A 22414-nucleotide genomic window follows, 5' to 3' on the forward strand; every position below is an offset into this window, starting at 1 on the left:
GTATGCATCACACCTTGACAATGGAGCAGTCAGTATGGTCCAGTTTTGGCCAGTTCTGAGTGGTTTTTCAGGTGGAACTTTTGGGGAATGATGTAATCAGTTGACCATGATCCTTTAGGGTAGGAAACAACACTTTTAGGGATTAAAGAGCCCTTGGTTTATTGACATATAAGATTGGGATTGCAGTTCCCAAATATGTCTATAACACAGATGTAGCCTTAGAAGCATCCTCAAAAAGTTTTGGAGCAGCCAAAATTGGAGAAGTAGAGAGGAGCCCAAGTGGAGACATCCACTCAAGCAGAGACCTCCAGTAGGGGGAAATTTTGCACCAAGTGGGAAGAAGGAGAAAATACAGCCATACCTCTAGGTGTGAGGTCGGGTGATATGAAACCTTAGTCCAAGAGTTTCAAAAATTGGGCAGGGTCCATTGAGATGTTTCGTCTCGTGGATCATTACCTTACTATGTGATCCCATAGTGCACAGTAGCTGGATGGATCAGTGGTGGTTGATGCAGTCACATGTCAGAGTGATAGAGATAGAGATTAGTAGCAGTCAAACACTGGGGAGCGCAAAGAAGAGTTATAGTAGTGTAGATGGAACAGTGTAGAGGCATCAGTATCGCACATTTTTGAATAGACAGTGCAGGAGCTAGTAGCAGTCAGAGACTTTGGTCACAGATGCTTCACACTGATTCATATTCCTTGAATTAAATTAGGAATTAAATTGTAATTCTATTCTCATAGCAGCTTGTAGCAGTTAACTAAGTTAAGCTGACTTATTTGGCTCAGTAAATTCGATTTGGAAGTCTATCTAGAGTCATGTAGAGTGATCCCTAAATTTTATGGTCCCGGGTTGAGTTCTTATTGAGTTGTAATTATTTAATTGAGTTAAATTCAATTAAACTAGTTCTAACTCTTGGAGGAACTAGTGAGTGGTCAAGTGAATTAAATTGGATTTAATTCATGTGCAATGATCAATAAGATAACTGATAAATCACTCAAAATAACTCATGCATGTCAGTTCAAAGGAAGACTTAGTTGAGATTAGAGTTCAAGCGCAATGTACTATCAGTGGTATAATTTTCTGAGTTGTACAAATAGTGCATGCAATCAGAAGAAGGCCTAATATAAATTATTCCTTAATTATAGAAATTGCCTTTAAAAGAAGGAATTAAGGCACAAGTTTAATCATTGTTTTGGTGAGAAAAAGTTGGTGAGACCAAGCAATTAGAAGCATAAGTTTGTGCATGAAGCTTGTGAGAACAAGGAAGTAGGGGCTTGGAAGGCTAGGAATTTGGCTAAGTGTTGGTCAAAGGAGGTCAATGAGGCATAGGATAAGAAATAATTGTCTAGGTTGAGCTCAAGATTGAGAAAAACATATTGTACTAGTTCAAGAATTTTTTAGGATGAACAAGCATTGCATTTTCTTCTCAGATATTCTAGTTAATGTAGTATAGATAGTTGGGGTTTTTAGCAGTTGCTTTCCAAAAAAAAAATGTTTTATGTGCATTTGAAATTCTTCATTTTCTGCTTAGTGTTTTCATTGATCAATTTTTTTTTCCATCGATGAATAGGGTAGATTCTTGTCTTATTTTTTAGCATATCACATAAGTTGTTGAATTTCCAGTACAAATCTACAATTATTTTGTCCTTCTAATTGAATTCATTAATTAAAAAAATGTCTATAAACAATTGTCATATGAAATGAGTTATTGTTTTTTTAGAAAAGTGGCATTGATAAATATTTTTATGCTTATTATGGTTGGATGTCATAACTATACTATTTTTTAGATGTATCAAAATGAAATTCATAAATAAAAAATTTGCAAATAAATTTTGATATTATAAATTTCATTTCAGTGAAAATTTTAATTGAACATTTTTTTAGAAGTATCAAAATGAAATTCATAATTAAAACAAAAATCAACAAATATTTAGATATAAAATATTTATTATATAAATTTTGATATTCTAAATTTCAATTGAATGAAAATTTTCGTTGTTATTTTCAAGAAAAATATGTATTTGGCAAGCTCAAATATAAGTGTGGAAAGGTTATGGTTTACACAATGGTGAGAAAAAATCATGTAAATTTTAATAATATATTTTAAGTAAATTGTTTCTTGTGCTAAAAAAAACCCCTTACTGTTTACATTGTTTTTTATTGACAATGAGTATAAAGTTACTTAAAAAATAAGAGTAGATATATTTGCACACAAATTACACGTTATATAATTTTTAATGATTACAGTGGTTACATATATAGTATATAGATTACTGACTTTAATGGATCTATGACCTAGACATGGAAAAAATACAATTCATATACATAGGAAACAATGATTTATAGAATAATGCCTTAAAACCCATAATCACAACCTGTAATACACATGGAAGCATTACTTTGAACACCTTATTTTAATGATTATATGAAAAATATTAAAATCACACAACAATATTGATCTTTTGTCTTGTCTGTCTTCATCAACATTTATACACACTTTGGAATCTTGTAGGAAAGCTCTTTCTTCACTGCCACAACTTTGTGTTGCCACATGAACTCCATCTAATATGTAACTACCTCTGAGCATAATTGACGTACTTTTAGGACTGACACTTCCTGACTACCTTGAAAGATAAAATTTATACTAAATCACTCTATGAACATGTTCCTATTCTTGTAGTATGCATCGAAATACATACTTCAAGTTATATAGGTAAGTTGTCTAGGTACTGAGGTTATCCATACATACACATAGAGATAACATGTAACTATTGATTTTGAAGCACCAAATAATGACAAGATCCTTCAACTTCTAACATATTCGCATAAACAAATTAACAATATGTTATATTAGTGTCGAAGAACATAAAAAACCAGTAATTTGAATATGTTATTATATTCATAAATGGTTCTTCATTTGATCTTTACTTCAATAGCATACTACAACACAAGAAAACTAAAATATACACAATAAAACTAAATATAGGATCAAAAATAAATTGTTGCAAATGAATTTTCTAAAATTTGAGAGAGAGACTAGGGCTCCTTGACAAGTTTGATAATGCGTTCTCCACATTGCATGCACATTTCTCTATATCTTTGGGAAATGCATCTAGATCTTTGTACTCGTTTCAATTTTCTTCCATAGATGTCACACAAAGTGGCTACGGGTCGCTTGAATTCAAGTTGTTAGTTAGGCAGTCTAGCTCTAAGTTATCACTTTGAGAATGGTTTTTATAATGTATTCATATGAATTAGAGTAGTAAGAAAGGGAGTATAACAAGTTATAATGGTGAAAGACAAGTAGTTTTGATGATCAAGTATTCCATATGAGGACAAAAAATTCTTTCAGCACACACTCTAAACTATAGATCTACACAAAATATAACTAGATCTATCTTGATTTGGCTTCTTCACATGCAGATTTGTCGACAATAAACATTAACAGAGAAACAACAACATTGGATCTTCACAATTCTCCTTTCCATGTTATCCACAATCCACACAAAAATCATATATTCAAACAAAACACTCAGACATCTACACTAACCTATTGTTACAACAAATTATTATCACATTTCTCTCATATTCTTGGGCCCTCCTATAAGTGAGTTAAGCCAAGAGCTCTAGCTGTGATACCAAGTTAAACATTGAGAGAGAGAATATGGCTGCATAGAAGTTACATAGTGTATTTTCTTTATTGATCACAATGGTTACAATATAGTATATAGATGATTAACTTGGACAAATCTAGATCCTAAGAAAGTAGATGGACTTAGACATGACACAACTACAACTGATACACATAAGAAATAAGACTTTTAGAATAGCACTTGAACTCCAAATAACATGTAATACACAAGGAAGCATTACTCTCAATAGAGTTCACATACCTAGTAATTCAATTATTTTTGCAGGCCATGACTTCATAGTATACAAAATGTAAAATGTCTCAAACCTATGTGGATCTTGATCCTAACAATAAGGAAATGAATGTTTGGAAATATATGGAGCATGGTGATCATTGAATTTAGCTAGTGTCTAAGTGGTGATTTTGAATGACAAATTTAATATTACTGTGAACATTTTTAATCTTTTTTTTTTATTTAATTTTTTAAATTATATTATTTGTTCTTTCATAAAGAAGTAATTATATCATTACAGGTATGATATTTGGCGGTTTTCCCATTTTTTTTATCCAATTTAAAAGGAATGCAATAAGGAAATGAATGTTTGGAAATATATGGAAGAGGGTGATATTTGATTTTTTTTTTACCATAATCCAATTTAAAAGGAATGCAATAAGGAAATAAATGTTTGGAAATATATGCAAAATGGTGGTATTTGAATTTAGCTAGAGGCTAAGTGGTGATTTTGAATGACAAATTTAATATGAGTATGAACATTTTGAAGTATTTTTTTCATTTTGAATGACAAATTCCTTAGATCATAACTCCTACTGATTTTCTAAATAAAGTAAAACATAAGACAATGACCAACCAGACTCAATAAATTCTTTGGCATTATATGGATTTGTAATATAATTTTTTCTATCATTTATTTAATATTTGAAAGTGTTTTCTCTTCTACTCATTTGTTCTTGTTGCCTTTCCATGAATTCATTTTTCTTTTTCATCAGTTTGCTTTTGATGCACTTTTCTTTCACCTCTGGTGTTGATGTTGACATGTGTGAATGAGTATCCATGAATACATCAATTTTGTTAATGCTTAGCAGTATGCAAATATCAAGTCATATCAAGCTCATTATATTTAAGAAAAATTACATTTTATGATAATAATTTTATACACTTCATTTACTTATATTAACGTTTTGGAAATTAGTAATATAATCTGTGAGAGGTTATCTTTTTATTACTAAATAAATATATTTAGTTTTTAAAATGATATTAGATATTGATAAATGTATTTAGGAATAATTACATTATTAAAATTTGGTCGACATTTTTAATCAATCAATGTGATTCACTTTATTATGAAAATAAACCATATTGGTTGATTCGAAACCTAGACCAAATCTTAATAATATTATTGTTTCGAAAGACACTTATCAAAAATCTCAAATCCTTAAATATATAATTTCGATTTACAGTTTAAACCATTTCTTAAAAAAAACTCATCTTTTGATTTTGACTCTGTGCTTTCAATTGATAAACATAATCAGTTTGGACAGACCATTCTTTGCATAAAATTTACTGATCAAATATCTGTAAAGTACTCACAGGATAATCTTACCCGGGTATGACAGGTTACTATTTTGAATCTAACATGGTTTGCAATATGTAAGTTCATGATTGGCTCAATTCAAAGTAGGATTAGATATTAATTTTGTTTATATTCAATTGATAGGATGAAATAATGCTCGTAAAATTATTCCATTAATACATGGTGTTTATGAGAAAAGAAAATTAGAAGTAAAATTTAGTAAGTATTGACAATTGGTCAATTTTAGTTAAAAATTAGTTTGAAAAAAGAACCGAAACTAAAGCCCCCGAGGATAAATATTTCCAACTCTCACTCAATTGACAATTCCATATACATTGACAAAATACCAAGGATAACAGTAAGAAGTTCTGGGGCCAATTTTTCTTTCGAGTACCAATGATTTAATGTTTTGGGGCCACTATTAGGGATCAAAATAATAAATATCTCATGTAGTCATGCTATTATGAAATATGCGGGTATGTTCATAAAATTTAAAATATGAGTAGTGCACTTGCTTTTGAATGTTATCTTGAGTGCGGGCACTTTGACACATTTTTAGGTAGAGGTATGGAGCATATTCTGTTGTGTTCATGGATAACAACGATGATGAATATGCAAGGGAAGGCCATTGTTTTCTCGAAAGCATTGGAATGCAACCACATTTTGACATACATGACTCCACTTTTCTCTATTACCACAATCTTTTCCACGATGTTATAATTCTATTGGAATTTTAGATAATATATTACCATAATCATTTATGTGATATTATAATTCTATTGGAATTTTTTCTTGTGATTGTTAATTGACTCCAATTTTCTTTATTACCATGTAATCATTTCCATGATGTTATAATTCTATTGGAATTTTAGCTAATATATTGCACTTCCTCCACTTATCCATGTCATTTGTTGCTTGTGATTGTTAAATGTTAGATATTTTTTTGTCCATGTTATTTCTTTCTTGCGATTGTTAAATATTTGACATTTTTATTGGATGATTGATTTCATAGTGATTGACAAACATATCTATTGCTAGTTAAAAGGAATTGGTTGTGCAAATTGGAGGTGCAGAGGGGGAAAGATTTTGTTGGAACAAGTAATTCCAACCACCACTTAGTCGTATTAGCTGTCAGGAAATGTTTTAAATCTATGTGACTTATGAGGTGTTGTTCTAGAAGTCATTGTTTTCCAATTAAAGTGAGTTGTAGCTGATTCAGAGTCTCTATCTTCCACATTGTTATGTCTATCGAGTCTACTGATCCATTTTTATATGAAGGAACACATTATTATGTGTTGGTGGTAAGCCGGCTTAGGCCGAAATTAATGAAAGTGTTATTTTGTGTTAAAACTCTGTGTTTTCTATTTTGGTATCACAACTAGATCGTTGAGATCTCAAAGCTAGTGAGGACCGAGATATGAGACATAGAGGGACAAGATCTAATAGGCCTCATCTCATATATGAATTATTAAAGAGAGTGTGATATGCTTGTTTGGTGGCAGGTCATGGAGAGTTTCTTATTTTGGTGTGTATCAAATTGGCCAAAAAAGAAAAGGCCCAATGTGATCTAATGTGAGTTTGTTAAAGCATTGACCACTTTGAAAAGATTTTGGAGCATGGTGCTCTAAGGCACAAACCATTGATGGATCTGAATCTAAGTTCGAAGTGAGATCATTCTATGTTCTTTGCTCACAGGATATTATTTCAATGAATGTACAATCAATTTTTTTGGATTTGTAGGTTTTCACTATTAATTTGGTAAACCACTGTGGTTAGTTGAAGTGGATGTCATGCATAGGTTTTAAACAAACCAGTGTGCAATCCAATTATTTTTTTCAATTTTGGCTCTCCCTGTTCCCACCCTGGGTTCGTTGGGTTTGTGTTGCTTTTAAACGAGTAGCTGTAGTCCCTGATATCTACATGGGGGCTTTCAACTGTAATATGTTGGTTTTGGGAGAGAATTTTTCAGTGTGAGGCAAGCATGTTATTTCTTAACTTTGTGAGTCGAGATCTGTGAGGGCTAAGATATGTGAGGGTTGTGAGGCTATTTTGTGCTTGTTATCCGTAAAGTTTTTTTGCATGAATAAAGTCATCACTCCCCTTGTGTGTTGTGATGTGGCTTAATTGCCTTCTGGAGATCTTGAAATTTGGCAATGTGTCTATTCACCATCACCTACGAGTTTTGGTGCAATGACATTCACTTTCTATTAATGGTATCAGAGCTAAGGTTGAGGGTTCAATACCCAATTAGGTAACATTAAGGGGGAGATTTTTGCATTAATAAAGTCATCACTCCTCATGTGTGTTGTGACCCTATATCTCGACCAATTTTTGGACAATTGGCATTACCCAAATAGATAGTGGAAGCAAGTGTGTTAGCATTGATTTCAACAATCATGTCAGATGATTGTTGGATAATTGGCATTGTCTAGCAGTTGGAAAGAGTGTTGGAATTGATGTCAACCAAAGTAGCATGGATGTTTGGGTTAGCAGATGTGGTTGATGTGTCAATCTCAAGGGGATTCCCATGGTTGCTGCAGTCTCTAGTATAGAATCATCATAGTAACTGGATGAAGTAAGAAACTAAAATTTTGTAATTATGATGGTTAAGGAGTCCCAGAATTTGCAGGAACTTTTGCAACAAGAGATTAACTCCGATGCTCCTAGAAGCGGCATAGGTAGATAGTTTTCTGGAAGAAATTTCCAGTAGTATGTTGAAGTCTGAAAAAGGCCGTCTGAATAAAGAGCTATATTTAGTTGAAGTTTTTAGATAGAAAATCTCGTCGAAAGGTGAGAGGGTACAATTGACAGTCAGAGGTGGGTTATGGGAGTGATGGTTACCTATAAATGAAGAACAAATCTCTTCGCCATTGATCCTAACCCTAAAAAAATATCATTGTTAATCTCATGACAACTAATCTGCACTAGGAACCTTTAATCGATAGAGTAAAAATCATGATACAACTGTCAAACCTGAAATTTCAACTGACATAGGAAAACTCACCAATGTATCAACTCAAGTAATACTTCGCCAAAGGCCTGTCAACTCCCAGCAACACTTATAACAAAGATATAATGACTATGCCTAAGACTAGGAGTAAAGGATATGCAATAACATATAAGTGATAAGTTAAATTTTGTTTACCACATCTCCACATGATTAACTAGCTAATGTATGTACAAGAAATGAGGATGTCACCTTTCTATTATAAACAAGAGCAAGGCATTATAATGCGGCAATGCCTTAATACATAGTAATTATTTTATAGTAAAAAGGGGATAAACGGTAGGTTATAACAAGTGAAAATTTAGATATTTATTATCATGAGATAGTGGAGAAAGGACCAATCTTGTTTGGTGGATTTAAGTATTTGTTTAAATAGTAAAACTACAATGCACCTTTACATGGAACATCTTGGTAATTTGAAATAATGAAACATTATGAGATATGAATTTATCCTAAGCATAGATATATAGATATATTACAAGTGGTATAAGAGACATGGTTACAACATTATGCCTTATTCAAGAGAAAACTGAGAAATTTAAAAAAAAATTGTTTTATGTTACACAGAAAGGAACAAGAGCCCATAACATGACCACAATGCCTGCAGGACCAAATTTTGTATGCTTCTCATAACCTAATCCAAAAATTTGGATGCATCTAGGGGAAGGACCCTAGTCCACATCTGCAATATTGTTTGAAAGAGTGCAACAATTAAGAGAAAAAATTGGTAGTATAATGGTTGACAATGGAAGCAAAGTAGGATTGTATAGGCGGGGAGAAGATAATGTTCCTAAGAAAAATCTTACACATGTATATGAGGGTGGTAAGGAAACTGAGGAAGGGGAATTTGAAAATATTTTTTGGGAAAGACCACATAAACAAGTGAAAAGACAAAGAAAGGAGCTTCAAGGGGAATTTATGAAAATTAAACCCCCTACGTTTGATGGAAAACCTGAGGAAGGAGTTGAAGCATGGTTCATGAACATTAATAAATATTTTTATATTTATGAATATGAAAGTAACTTAAAGGCTTGCCTAGAAATTTATCAACTCCACGGAAAAAAACCCTTATGGTGGGAGGATATTAAAGCGGTGCATGGAATTGGTGAACATGGAATAGCTTTCAACAACATTTCAAAAAGAAATACCTTATTGAGTGATATTATGATGAGAATGCTAAGGAATTTCATGACCTCTGGTTGGGTCAGTTGTCCATAAACAACTATGTTGCTAAATTTACCTTTTTGTTGAGGTATGTTCCTTATACAAGGGAAGAAAAGGCTAAAGTACAATGTTTTATCAGTGGTTTGTTGGTGTTTATGAAAGAGCGCGTGGAGCTTGATAATACTAATACCATGGATGAAGCTATCTATAAAGTGTGAATTTTCTATCATGAGTTGAAACAGAAAGGGGAAAATAATATTTAACCTTAGTCAACTAACAAGGGAAAAGAGTACCCTTTGAACAGTAAAACTACAAAGACTGCTCAGTCTAAGAGTTTCAACAAAGGGAAGTATGGTAAATTTGTTGGTAAAGGGAAGAAGAAAGACAAATCTTAGAATGGATCTAAATTATTGGATTTTTTTAGTAAAGTTGATTTCGGTAAAGGACATAAACCACCAATAGAATGATGGGGTTGTGGGGGTTCACATTACCTTAGAGACGACGCTTACCGCGAAAAGATGAAACAAGTGGTGAATATTCAAGAAGCGTCTACAATATACAAGGTGGTGAGAAGTTTGCCTAGGATAAATGTTGCCTTAGAGGATCGATAAGCCAAACATTAATCTATGAAGATCAAATTTTAAGGTAAAATTTGCAATAATGTTGTATCAATTTTAATAGACCCTGGGGAAAGTTTAAGCTATATTATCCCCAAGATAGTGTAATTATTCCAATTGAAGGTTAGTAAATTCAAATATCCATGGCTAGTTATTTTGGCCACTATATTCAAAAGAAGCGTAACAACAAAAGTCTAGAATTGTCCAATAGAACAAGCAGGATCATCAATAGAGATAAATATAAACATTCTACCCCTAGGCTCTTATGACTTTTTAATCGATATGGATTGGATAGAAAAACACTGGTCCATTGTAAATGGAAAAGATAGAAACATAAATTATATTAACGATGGAGGTTTTAGGTAGGAAATTCAAGGGATAACAAGACCTCTAATGTTAAGACAAATTACAACCTCATAATTGAAGAAATTTATTAGGAAAGGCTATCAATTTTTTAAAATTCAAGTGGGATATTCAAACTCTAAAGAAAAGGTAAAAACTTTGGAAAATATTCCTATAGTCCAAAATTTTGCAGATGTATTACATAAGGAGATCCCTGGATTGCTTCATAAACAGGATATTAACTTTACAATTGAATTAATTTCTGAAGTCACCCTAGTATTTAAGACACCCTATCGTATGAGCATCCCATAACTAACTGAATGAAAATTTCAATTGCAGGAAACGCTAGAAGAAATGTACATTTTTCCTAGTGTGTCTCCATGGGGAGCTCCTGTGCTTTTTTTCAAAAAGAAATATGGTACCCTAAGGCTATGTATTGATTGCCGACAATTAAATAGATGAACCATCAAGAACAAGTACACGCTACCTTGAATCGATGATTTGTTTGACTAGGTTAAGGGCGCTACTGTGTTCTCTAAAATTGATTTACGTTAAGAATACCATCAAATATGAATTAGAGAGGAAGAAATTTGTAAAATTTCATTTAGGACTCATTATTGACAGTAAGAGAGTGTTGTCCTACCTTTTGGGATTACAAATTCCACGAACACATTTATGTGCTTGATGGAAATCATATTTCATCCATATTTAGATAAGTTCAAGTTAGTCTTGATCGATGATATCTTGATTTATTCAAAGAATCTAGAGGGGCGTAAAATACATCTGCAAATAGTCTTCTAGACTTTGTGAGAACACCAATTATATACCAAATATGGTAAAATTGAATTCTTTAAAGTTTATATACAATAGTTGGGGCATGTGACCACTCAAGAAGGGATAGTTGTAGACCTAGAAAACATAAAGATAATTATCTAATGACTTATTCCTAAGAAAGTTGCATTTATTAGGTACTTTATGGGAACAATAGGCTACTACCATCTATTTACAAGTGAGTTTTCAAAGGGTAGCCTACCCATAACCTCATTGTAGAAAAAGGGAGAAAATTTAATTGGACATCGAAATGAAAAAAACAATTTTGATCAGTTAAAGCACCTGTTGAACATGGCCCTTATTCTAAGAATTACAGATCCTTAGAACGAATTTGTTGTTTGTATATATGCGTGCTAGGAAGGAGTAGGCAAAGTGTTAATGCAAGAAGTCCAAATGGTAACCTATGAGTCTCGAAAGTTGAAGGAACACGAGAAAAGGTAATCAATTTATGACTCAAAGTTAACAATAGTGGTTCATGCCTTCAATGTAGGATGCATTATATTTTATGAAATAATTTTATTTTAATGACTCATCAAATTAGCTTGACAAACGTTTTCAAATCACCTAGCATTAATGCTTGGAAAGCATGGTGGATCCATTTCTTGAGTGACGTTGACTTTGACATCAAACATTTCAAAGGAAAAGACATCCGAGTAGTGGATGATCTAAGTAGGAAATTAAATTTTGTTTATGATTTTTTTTTTTTAATGAAATTTTATTTAGTCAACTGAAAACTAATTTTTCAAATCATATTAAAGGTGCAACCTTAAAGTATCATGATTATTATTTTTTATAATAGAAAGCAAAATAAAAAAATAAAACTGAAAAATAATTAGGATATGATAATAATAGTGATGATTTTTTAATTTATAGAATCATATTTATGTTCTTAATCAACAATTTGTTAAACAATTAATTTTGGATAAATATCACAAGAGTCCTTATGCTACCAACGTTGGGTATAAAAAATTCATCACTTACTTCAGAAAGGATTATTTTAGGCCTGACATGAAAAGGGAAGTAGAAGAATACCAAGAAAAATATCTAGAGTGCCAATAGATGAAAATGGGGCATCAACATCTGGCATGTGTGCTATATCCATTACCCATTCCTAAATGGAAACTAGATACTATCACCCTATACTCTATCACAAGTATACCCAAGTAAAAAAGGAAAAAAAATCCAATAATGGTTTTGGTAGATGAATTATGTGAATCAACACATTTATCCCATCGGAGTCACGTTATAAAGTAGTTCAAATTACTATTATATTAGTGAGGGAAATTTTCTGCTTGAATGGTATACCTAAGACAGTAATATCTAATCGAGATGTAAAATTTACTTCTCTTTTTGGAAATATTTATTTACCGGATTAGGTATCCATGTGTAACTACCTACCATCTGTAGACGGATGGGAAAATAGAGAGGGTAAATCAAGTGTTGGAAGGCATGCTGAAAATGTATGTTATGCAACAACCTACAAAATGGGAAGAGTATCTCCATTTGGTAGAACTTGCATATAATAACAACTATCATACCTCTCTAGAAATGAGTCCCATCCATTAATTGGAATTATCCACAACCCATATTGGTGGTTGGGCTAGACATGTTGATAGAAATGGATCAACCAATGAAAAAGATACTGGGAAACTTGAAAAATGCTCAGGACTCGAAGAAAAACATATGAAGATAAAAGATGAAGCTAGAAAGAGTTTCAAGTAGGCGATCATTTATACATAAGGGTTAAACCAAAAAGGAACACTTTAATGTGGGGAACCTGTACAAAGCTGACTCTTTGATTCTATGGCCCTTTTGAAATACTTGTCAAAATTGGGCTTGTTGCCTATCAATTGGCTTTACCTAGTCATCTATGCATACCCAATGTGTTTCATGTTTCATTGTTAAAGAAATACATACATGATCCTAATATTATTAATTAGTAGGATGTCCAGGTAAATATTGAAGTTAAAAATGATTATTTACGTTTCCTTTTTCTACCAAATGTTAATGGATGACTGTCATAATAATTGAGGATGTAGGTTGAACGAGAAGAAGAATTCTTGTTCAAATATATATGCATACTATATTAGAGAGAAGCTATGCTACGGAAGCGTGTAATCACCTAAGTTAAAATGCAACGGGGGCACTTCAACTCGAAAGAGGCTACCTAGGAAGATGATATTTTTATGTGTGAGGCATTTCTTAGCCTGTTCTAGGAACTAGGAAAACATCGAGGACATTGTTTTGTTTGAGGGGGCAGGATGTGGTACCCCTAGTAAATTGTAAATATTTTATTTTCTTTCTTGATTTTACTTTTACAAACTATGGGCCCATGGTAAGGGTGAGATATGAACATATGATGTATATACATGATCTTTTATTTCTATACTAATAAAATATTATGGTCAACCATGAAATTATGGTGGGAAAAGTTTCTAAAAGTTAATTTCACACTCGAGAAAGTTAAAGGACATTTAGGAAAGGCCCGAGAAGGGATATGGGTAGAGGTAGTTTCATTCCCAGATTCCTCTCCCTAGAGATAGATTATCTTAGTTTGGGGAAAAGGTTGGTCAAGAGGGTGAGAGGGGGAAATCCTGTGGAAGCATTATGGTTTTGGATTCTGGTTAAAGGAGGCCCAAGAAAGATAAAATAATTGTTGAGCTAAAATTCCTTAGAAGTTGACGTTGACTGAGGAAGGGAGGACGTTGCCATGAGGAATGTTATGCTAGACCTAGTGTGGTCTTTGTCAAGAAAAAACTATTTTAGAAGTGAAATTGGCTCGGGGGGCGGGGGGGGGGAGTTCCAATAGAGGGTACCAGTTCTCATTGGTTGGGTGGAGCATTCTTTTTCCCACTGTGATTTTTTGGTAGGCCAAGTTGGTTTAATCAGATAAGTAAAATTCTTTGTTTTCTATGTGTGATTTCATTGCATTTATGTTCAATAACTAATAGACTATGAATTAAATAGTTAAGTTTTTATTTTCTTCGTGTTAGATTAGTTGGAATTACTCAGAACATGAAAGTGGAAAAAAATGTTTGGAAGAAAAAAAATGCATAAAATACTGCTTCGAGGAAATTGAGATTTTCAACTGCTTAAGAAGAAACAAGTTGTCAAGGGAATAACTTTAGCTACCACAAATGAGCTTGCAAACCCGAAACGAAATGAGGAGTAGTTACAAAGCTCGCAGGAAGGCGAGAGGGTGCAACTAAGAGACAACAACTAGGTAGAATGATAAAATGGGTTGATAAAATGTCTTGATGCATATGTTATGTAAACATTTTATTGTTAACAATGTATATATTATATTTTATTTTAAAAAAATTATGTCTATATCATATAAATGTATTGAAAAAAATAAGTTTATTTAGTTAAAATATTTGAAGTAATCTTAGTATTTTACAGATTCGTCTTTGTTTAATTATGTTTTTTTTGAAAAACCAACAAATAGTTTTTGGATTTATGTACTCTATATAATATTAAAAAATACAATTTAAACAATTAAAAATTACACATTATATTTTGCATTCTAAAAAATTTACACCTAATAAATTTATTTGATTGCTAGAATTAATGCTTAAAATATATCAATACTCTTAATTACATGGTTACATGTATCATATTAGAATTTTGTAAATTGTTTTGGTAAAATAAAATCAAGTTTAAAAAAGAATGAAAACCTAATAAATTTCAAAATTTTTTATTTAATGCTTTCTAAAATTTAAATGATTGTCAAATTACTTTGTTAAAATAATCTCTTAATCTTTCTTAATAATTATATATAGTTTTATAATATTATATTAAATGTAATTCCATAATAATATCATATTATTTACTTCTTTGGAAATCTTGTATTATGTAATTTTAATATTGTATTAACAACATTAAAACTATGACATCTGGATGCACGATTGATTCCCTAGTTCAACAATAATCAGTTTGAGGGGATAATTGTGATATAATTTCTGTTTGAGGGGATAATCATGATATAATTTCTGTTTAATCAAAACATCTAAATGCACGATTAATTGCCCGATTTTAAAAGATAAGCACATTATATAAATCATCTAGATAAGCACACTATATAAATCATCTTTAGAGGGAGTGTTGAAAATAGCTATAAGAAATGTTAAAAATAACATCAAAAAATCTAATCTAATTTGTCCTTGAATTAAATTAGGAATTAAATTGTAATTCTATTCTCATAGGAGCTTGTAGCAGTTAACTAAGTTAAGATGACTTAGTTGGCTCAGTAAATTCGAGTTGGAAGTCTATCTAGAGTCATGTAGAGTGACCCCTAAATTTCAGGTTCCTAGGTTGAGTTCTTATTGAGTTGTAATTATTTAATTGAGTTAAATTCAATTAAACTAGTTCTAACTTTTGGAGGAACTAGTGAGTGGTCAAGTGAATTAAATTAGATTTAATTCACGTGCAATGATCAATAAGATAACTGATAAATCACTTAAAAAAACTCATGCATGTCAGTTCAAAGGAAGACTAAGTTGAGATTAGAGTTCAACCACAATGTACTATCAGTGGTATAATTTTTTGAGTTGTACAAATAGTGCATGCAATCAGAAGAAGGCCTAATATAAATTATTCCTTCATTAGAGAATTTTCCTTTAAAAGAAGGAATTAAGGCACATGTTTAATCATTGTTTTGGTGAGCACAAGTTGTTGAGACCAAGCAATCAGAAGCACAAGTTTGTGCATGGAGCTTGTGAGCACAAGGAAGTAGGGGCTTGGAAGGCTAGGAATTTGGCTAAGTTTTGTCCAAAGGAGGTCAATGAGGCATAGGAGAAGAAATACTTGTCTCGGTTGAGCATAAGGATGAGAAAAACATATTGTACTAGTTCAGGGATTTTTTAGGACGAACAAGCATTACATCTTCTTCTCAGATTTTCTGGTTAATGCAATATAGATAGTTGGGGTTTTTAGTAGTTGCTTTACAAAAAAAAAAAATGTTTTATGTGCATTTGAAATTCTTCATTTTCTGCTTAGTGTTTTCATCGATCAATTTTTGTTTCCACTGATGGGTAGGGTAGAATCTTGTATTATTTTTTAGCATATCATATAATTTGTTGAATTTATAGTACAAATCTACGATTTTTTTGTCCTTCTAATTAAATTCATTAATTAAAATATGTCTATAAACAATTGTCATATGAAATGAGTTATGGTTTTTTAGGAAAGTGGCATTGATAAATATTTTTATGCTTATTATGGTTGGATGTCATAACTATACTATTTTTTAGACGTATCAAACTGAAATACATAACTAAAATAAAAGTTTACAAATAAATTTTGAATTGAACATTTTTTTAGAAGTATCAAACTGAAATTCATAACTAAAATAAAAATTAACAAATATTTAGATATAAAATATTTATTATATGAATTTTGATATTATAAATTTCAATTCAATGAAAATTTTGGTTGTTATTTTCAAGAAAAATATGTATTTGGCAAGCTTAGATATAAGTGTTGAAATGTTATGGTTTATACAATGGTGAGAAAAATTCATGTAAATTTTAATAATATATTTGAAATAAATTGTTTCTTATGTTAAAAAAAAATCCCCTTTCTTTCTACATTGTTGTTTATTGACAGTGAATATAAAGTTACTTAAAAATTAAGAGTAGATTTATTTGCACACAAATTACATGTTATATAATTTTTAATGATTACAATGGTTACATATATAGTATATAGATCACTGACTTCGATGGATCTATGACCCAAACATGGAAAAGCTACAATTCATATACATAGAAACAATGATTTGTAGAATAACGCCTTAGAACCCCTAATCACAACCTGTAATACACATGGAAGCATTACTTTGAACACCTTCCTTTAATGCTTATATGAAAAATATTAAAATCACACAACAATACTAATATTTTGTCTGGTTTGTCTTCATCAACATTTATACACACTTTGGAATCTTGTAGGAAATCTCTTTCTTCACTGCCACAACTAAATCTCTTTCTTCACTGCCACAACTTTGTGTTGCCACATGAACTCCATTTAATATATAACCACCTCTGAGCATAATTGACGTACGTGTAGGACTGACACTTCCTGACTACCTTGAAAAATAACATTGATACTAAATCATTCTATGAACATGTTTCTATTCTTGTAGTATGCATCACAATACATACTTCTAGTTATATAGGTAAGTTGTCTAAGTACTGAGCTTGTCTATACATACACATAGAGATAACATGTAACTATTGATTTTGAAGCACCAAAGAACAACAAGATCCATCAACTTCTAACATATTCACATAAAAAAATTAATGATATGTTATATTAATGTCAAAGAGCATAAAAAACTAGTAATTTGAATTATGTTATTATATTCATAAATGGTTCTTCATTTGATATTTACTTCAATAACACACTGCAGCATAAGAAAACTAAAATCTACACAATAAAACTACATATAGGATCAAAAATAAATTGTTGCAAACGATTTTTCTAGAATTTGAGAGAGACACTAGGGCTCCCTCACAAGCTTTATAATGAGTTCTCAACATTGAATGTACATTTCTCTATATCTTTGGGAAATGCATCTAGATCTTTGTACTAGTTTCAATTTTCTTCCATAGATGTCACACGGAGTTGCTACGGGTCGCCTGAATTCGAGTTGTTAGGTAGGAAATATGGCTCTAAGTTATCACTTTGAGAATAGCTTTTATAATGTATTCATATGAATTAGAGTAGTAAGCAAGGGAGTATAACAAGTTATACTGGTGAAAGACAAGTAATTTTGATGATCAAGTATTCCATATGAGGGAAAAAAATTCTTTCAATGCACACTCTAAACTGTAGATGTCCACAAAATATAACTAGATCTATCTTGATTTGGATTCTTCACACGTAGATTTGTCCACACTAAACATTAACAGAGCAACAACAACAGTCGATCTTCGCAATTCTCCTTTCCATGTTATCCACAATCCACACAAAAATCATATATTCACACAAAACACTCACACATCTACACTAACCTATTGTTACAACAAATTATTATCACATTTCTCTCATATTCTTGGGCCCTCTTATAAGTGATTTAAGTTGAGATCTCTAGCTGTGATACCAAGTTAAACATTGAGAGAGCGAATATGGTTGCATACAAATTACATAGTGTATTTTCTTTATTGATCACAATGGTTACAATGTAGTATATAGATGATTAATTTGGACAAATCTAGATCCTAAGAAAGTAGATCTATTTAGACATGACACAACTACAATTCATACACATAAGAAATAAGACTTTTAGAATAGCACTTGAACTCCAAATAACATGTAATACACAAGGAAGCATTACTTTCAATAGAGTTCACATACCTAGTAATTCAATTATTTTTGCAGGCCATGACTTCATAGTATACAAAATGTAAAATTTCTCAAACCTATGTGGATCTTGATCCTAACAATAAGGAAATGAATGTTTGGAAATATATGGAGCATGGTGATCTTTGAATTTATCTAGCGTCTAAGTGGTGATTCTGAATGACAAATTTAATATTAGTGTGAACATTTTTTAATCTTTTTTTATTTAATTTTTTAAATTATATTATTTATTATTTCATAATGAAGTAAATATATCATTACATGTATGATATTTGGAGTTTTTCCAATTTTTTTTACCATAATCCAATTTAAAAGGAATACAATAACGAAATGAATGTTTGGAAATATATGGAAGAGGGTGATATTTGATTATTTTTTTTTCTACTCATCTATTCTTGTAGCATTTCCAAGAATTCGTTTTTCCTTTTCATCAATTTGCTTTTGATTCACTTTTCTTTCACGTCTGGTGTTGATGTTGTTGACGTGCGTGAATGAGTATCAATGAATACATCAATTTTGTTAATCCTCCATCAATACGCAAATATCAGGTCATATCAAGCTCATTATATTTAAGAAAAATTACATTTTATGATAATAATTTTATACACTTCGCTTACTTATATTAACGTTTTGGAAATTGGTAATAAAATCTATGAGAGATTAAATTTTTTATTACTAAATAAATATATTTAGTTTTTAAAATGATATTAGATATAGATAAATGTCTTTAGGAATAATTACATTATTAAAATTTGGTCGACATTTTTAATCAATCAATGTGATTCACTTTATTATGAAAATAAACCATATTGGTTGATTCAAAATGTAGACCAAATATTAATAATATTATTGTTTCGAAAGACACTTATCAAGAATCTCAAATCCTTAAATATATAATTTCAATTTATAGTTTAAACCATTTCTTAAAAAAAAAAGTCATCTTTTGATTTTGACTCTGTGCTTTCGACTGATAAACAGAATCAGTTTGGATAGACCATTCTTTGTGTAAAATTTACTAATCAAATATCTGTAAAGTACTCATAGGATAATCTTACTCGGGTATGACAGATCACTGTTTTGAATCTAACATAGTAAGCAATATGTAAGTTAACAATTGGCTAAATTCAAAGTAGTGGACCTGCTTTCGAATGTTATATTGAGTGCGGGCACTTTGACACATTTTTAAGTAGAGGTATGGAGCATATTCGGTTGTGTTCAGGATAATGACGATGTCAAATATGCAAGGGAAGGCCATTTTTTTCTTGAAAGCATTGGAATGCAACCACATTTTGACATACAAGACTCCACTTCTCTATATTGCCACAATATTTTCTATGTTGTTATAATTCTATTGGAATTTTAGATGATATATTACCATAATCATTTATGTGATGTTATAATTCTATTCTAATATTAGCTAATATCTTGCAGTTCCTCCACTTATCCATGTTATTTATTTCTTGTAATTGTTAATTGACTCCACTTTTCTCTATTACCATGTAATCATTTCCATGATGTTATAATTCTATTGGAATTTTTTCTTGTGATTGTTAATTGACTCCACTTTTTTTTATTACCATGTAATCATTTCCATGATGTTATAATTCTATTGGAATTTTAGCTAATATATTGTAGTTTCTCCATTTATCCATGTCATTTGTTTCTTGTGATTGTTAAATGTTAGATATTTTTTTCTCCATGTTATTTCTTTCTTGCGATTGTTAAATATTTGATATTTTTTATTGGATGATTGATTTCATAGTAATTGACAAACATATCTATTGCTAGTTAAAAGGAATTGGTTGTGCAGATTGGAGGTGCAGAGGGGGAAAGACTTTGTTGGAACAAGTAATTCCAATCACCACTCAGTGTCTTAGTTGTCAGGAAATGTTTTAAATCTATGTGACTTATGAGTTGTTTTTTTAAAAGTCATTGTTTTCTAATGAAAGTGATTTGTAGCTGCTTCATAGTCTCTGCCTTCCACGTTGTTATGTCCATGGAGTCTACTGATCCATTTTATACAAATGAACACATTATGATGTGTTTGTGGTAAGTCGGCCTAGGCCGAAATTAATGAAAGTGTTATGTTGTGTTAAAACTCTATGTTTTCTATTTTGGTATCACAACTAGAGGGTTGAGATCTCAAAGCTAGTGAAGACTGAGATATGAGACATAGAGGGACAAGATCTAATAAGCCTTATCTCATATATGAATTGTTAAAGAGAGTGTGATATGCTTGTTTGGTGGTAGGTCATGGAGAGTTTCTTATTTTGGTGTGTATCAAATTCGCCAAAAAAAGAAAAGACCCAATGTGATCTAATTTGAATTTGTTGAAGCATTGACCATTTTGAAAAGATTTTGGAGCGTGGTGCTCTAAGGCACAAATCATTGATGGATATGAATCTAAGGCCGAAGTGAGATCATTCTATGCTCTTTGCTCACAGGATATTATTTCAATGAATGTACGATCAATTTTTTTGGATTTGTAAGTTTTCACTATTAATTTTGTGTGCTAAACCACTGTGGTTAGCTAAGGTGGATGTCATGCATAGGTTTTAAACAAACCAGTGTGAAATTCAATTATTTTTTTCAATTTTGGCTCTCCTTGTTCCCACCCTGGGTTCATTTGCTTTGTGTTGTTTTTAAACGAGAAGTTGCAGTCCCTAATATCTACATGAGGGCTTTCAACTGTGATATGTTGGTTTTAGGAGAGCATTTTTTAGCATGAGGAAAAAGTGTTATTTTTTAACTCTGTGAGTCGAGATCTGTGAGGGCTAAGATATGTGAGGGTTGTGAGGATATTTTGTGCTTGTTATCCGTAAAGTTTTTTTGCATGAATAAAGTCATCACTCCCCTTGTGTGTTGTGATGTGGCTTAATTGCCTTCTGAAGATCCTGAAATTTGGCAATGTGTCTGTTCACCATCACCTACGAGTTTTGGTGCAATGAAATTCACTTTCTATTAATGGTATCAGAGCTAAGATTGAGGGTTCAATACCCACTTAGGTAATGTTGAGGGGGATATTGTTGCATGAATAAAGTCATCACTCCTCATGTGTGTTGTGACGCTGCATATCGACCAAGTTTTGGATAATTGGCATTACCCAAATAGATAGTGGAAGAAGTGTGTTAGCATTGATTTCAACAATCATGCTAGGAGATTATTGGATAATTTGCATTGTCTGGTAGTTGGCAAGAGTGTTGGCATTGATGTCAACCAAAGTAGTATGGATGTTTGGGTTAGCAGATGTGGTTGATGTGTCAATCTCAGGGGGAGTCCCATGGTTGTTGCAGTCTCTGGTATATAATCATCATAGTAACAGGATGAAGTAAGAAGCTAAAATATTATAACTATGATGGTTAGGGAGTCCTAGACTTTGCAGGAATTTTTGCAGCAAGAGATTAACTCCATGCTCCTAGAAGTGGCATACATAGATAGTGTTCTGGAAGAGATTTCCAATGGTATGTTGAAGTCCGAAAAAGGTTGTCTGAATCAAGAGTTACAGTTAGTTGAATTTTGTAGACAGAAAATCTCGTCGAAAGGTGAGAGGGTGCAATTGAGAGTTAGAGGTGAGTTAGGGGAGTGATAGTTACCTATAAATGAAGAACAAATCTCTTTGCCATTGATCCTAACCCTAGAAGAATATCATTGTTAATCTCATGACAACTAATCTGCACTAGGAACCTTTAATCGATAGAGTAAAAATCATGATACAACTGTCAAACCAGAAATTTCAACCGACATAGGAAAAATCACCAATGTATCAACTCAGGTAATACTTCGCCAAAGGCCGTGTCAACTCCCAGCTACACTTATAAGAAAGATATAATGACTATGCCTAAGACTAGGAATAAAGGATATG

The sequence above is a fragment of the Pinus tabuliformis genome, chromosome 9, assembly GCF_031772625.1.
Source record: "Pinus tabuliformis cultivar Carrire ecotype Pingquan chromosome 9, CPIR1, whole genome shotgun sequence".
Lineage (NCBI taxonomy): Eukaryota > Viridiplantae > Streptophyta > Pinopsida > Pinales > Pinaceae > Pinus > Pinus tabuliformis.